At 37.9% G+C, this 2,937-nt stretch overlaps 1 pseudogene; it reads left to right on the top strand.

Annotated features, from left to right (window-relative positions):
• The first annotated feature begins 316 nt into the window (after window positions 1-316).
• Window positions 317-1,959, top strand: LOC144217048 (small ribosomal subunit protein uS2 pseudogene; annotated as a pseudogene).
• The last annotated feature ends 978 nt before the right edge of the window (window positions 1,960-2,937 follow it).

Raw genomic sequence — 2,937 nt, 5'->3', positions numbered from 1 at the left:
CAGAGTTTTGCATAGTAACAGTTATACATAACAGAATCCCAACAGCGCCATAAGACCAACTGGTGAAATTCTACAGTGAAATTTGAACAGTCTCAGAGAAATCTACAATAAATCTATAAGCTCTAACATTGAAATCAGAAATAACTGTGACCAGGGTGCCTGGGTGGCTCAATCAGTTAAGTGTCTGACTCTTGGTCTCAGCTCAGGTCTCGATCTCAGAGTCATGAGTTGGAGCCTCACACTGGACTCCAACACCCTTGCTCAATATGGAGCCTACTTTAAAAAAAAAAACAACACAGGAATAATCGCGAACAATATGGGTATAAATATCTGCATGATAGAGTTGAGGGCAGAATAGGAATAGTTCAATGAATAAGGAGGAGGAACTAGATTCATATCGTTAACTGAGGCACTCCTGGTTAGGTTCTACTTGTGTGTGTATGTGTGTGTGTGTGCGCATGTGTGTTTATACATACATATAACCTGTTCATTGAACTAAAAATGGATATTTTATTGCCATCAAATAACTAACTATGGAGCATTTTCTTGAGAGACCTGATTTCTTTGCTATTAATCCTTCTGTGGTCTTAATGCCCAGAGTTAAAATAATTCCTTCAGGTATTGTTAGGGAGAATGTTGATCCATTAGGTAGATCTAAATCACATTTTCAGGCACCCTGAAAGAAAAGATAAAGTAACCCTTTAGTCTTGTTTAAAGCACGTATTACCTTTAAACACTACTACAAAAAAGAAAACAAAACAAAAAAAACCCCACTACATTTATTTTTCATTGATGGGCTGTCCTTACTCTTTCAAGTCAACAATTGGTGTGAAACTATCTCAAAGTCTATTTTAAAAAACAACAACAATAGTATGTAAAAATTTGAGCATTTAATTTCTACCAGGCCCTTTTCTAAGAGCTTTATACGATTACCTCACTTAATTCCTGTAACAGCCCTGTGAAGTAGATACCATTATTTCCATTTTACATATAAAGGAATTAAAACAGAATTTACACCTTCGGCCCTACCCAGGGAGGGATCCATACAGCTTTTTGTGTTCATGTCATAATTTAAAGTGAAATTTTTACAATGTCCAGAGCCCCTCCTACAAAGGAAGAAAGATGTTCTCAAATTCCTTGTAGCAAGAGTCCACTTAGGTGGTGCCAACCTTGACTTCCAAATGAAACAGTACATCTACAAAAGGAAAAGTGATGCCTCTACATCGTAAATCTGAAGAGAGCCTGGGAGAAGTTTCTGCTGGTAGCCTGTGCCATTGTTGCCACTGAAAACAGAGCCGACATCAGTGTCCTATCATCCAGGAATACTGGCCCGTGACCTGTGCTGAAGTTTGCAGCTGCTACTGGAGCCACTCCTATTACTGGTCACTTCACTCCTGGAAACTTCACTAACCAGATCCAGGTAGCCTTCCAGGAGCCAAGGCTTCTGGCGGTTACTGATCCCAGAGCTGATCACTAGCTTCTCATAAGCATCATATGTTCACCCGCTTACCTGCTTTGCGTAACACAAACTCTCTGAGTTATATGCACATTGCCATCCCTTGCAACAAGAGAGTTCACTCAGTGGGTCTGATGTGGTGGATGCCGACCTGGAAAATTCTGCATGTTTGTGGCATCATTTTCTGTAAGCACCCATGGGGGTTCATGCCTGATCTCTACTTCTGCAGAGAACCTGAAGAGATTGAAAAGGAAGAGTAGGCCACTGCTGAAAAGGCTGTGACCAAGGAGGAATTTCAGGGTAAATGGACTGTTCTAGCTCCTGAGTTCACTGTTACTCATTCTGAAGTCGTGGACTGGTCTGAAGGCATATAGGTGCCCTCTGGACCTACTCAGGAGTTCCCCACTAAAGACTAGAGTCCTCAGCCTGCCACTGAAAACTGGTCTTCAGCTCCCCCTGCTCAGGCCACTGAATGGACAGGAACAACCACTGAGTGGTCGTAAGCTGCCCTTCCACAAAGACAAACAAAATGGAAATAAGGCTGATGGAAAACAGTTTCTAACTAACTAACTAACTAAATAATTAATTAATTAAAAATAAATGAGTTTACATAATCGGTCCAAGGTCATATAGCTAGTAAAAGAAACAGATTTCAATCCCAAAAGTCTGACATCAAAATTTTTGCTACTAACCATTAATGATAGAAAAATGTGTTAGAATAATATGATTAAAGCTGATGAATTTTGCATCCAGAATTCTTGTCCATGTTCCTATTTTAATTTCTTAAAAGTCCCTGAAAAATTAGTGAATATTATCTACAATCAGGAAACCAAAGTGTGATGTCTCCCAAATACTCAGAAAAAAAGGAAGACTGTCACATAAAAACTCTACTAATTATCATAACACAATGCTTTGTGAAATTGAATGTCTATAGAAGTCATTTTAAAAGGCTGTTATCTTGGGGCTTGTGATCACTGCCCAAGAAAAAGATAAGGTCTTCTGCTGTATTCTAAGAAAACTTACAATAGACTAAATTTTTGACCGACAATTCCACATTATCAATTTTATGTGTTTTTAAGAATCATAATGGAGGAACTAAGATTGTGATGATGTATTTATGTCTAGTTTGCAATTAACTCTGAAATATCCTCTTTGTTTACCATAAATTTGATATTTTAATTCCTTCCTCCTCTGTCACATATTATATAAGATCCAGAAAAATTAGTAGAAAATATTTATCTAACCTTGTTATGTACCAGACATTGTCCTAAGCCCTTTATATATTTTAACTCTTTTAAGTCATACACCAGTCTTATTAAATAAGTAGGGTATTACCACCATTTTATACTTAAAGAAACTGTGGCACAGAGAGGTTATCTTCAAGGTCACTTACTCGTGCAAATGGTGGAAACCAGATCTAAAGAAAGTAGTCTAGCCAAAAAGATGATGTTCATAACCACTATGTTATATGATGATAAGAT

The sequence above is a fragment of the Crocuta crocuta genome, unplaced genomic scaffold, assembly GCF_008692635.1.
Source record: "Crocuta crocuta isolate KB4526 unplaced genomic scaffold, BGI_CrCroc_1.0 scaffold269, whole genome shotgun sequence".
Classification (NCBI taxonomy): Eukaryota; Metazoa; Chordata; class Mammalia; order Carnivora; family Hyaenidae; genus Crocuta; species Crocuta crocuta.
The sequence above is the reverse complement of the archived record's forward strand: the minus strand, read 5'-3'. Positions and strand labels throughout refer to the sequence as shown.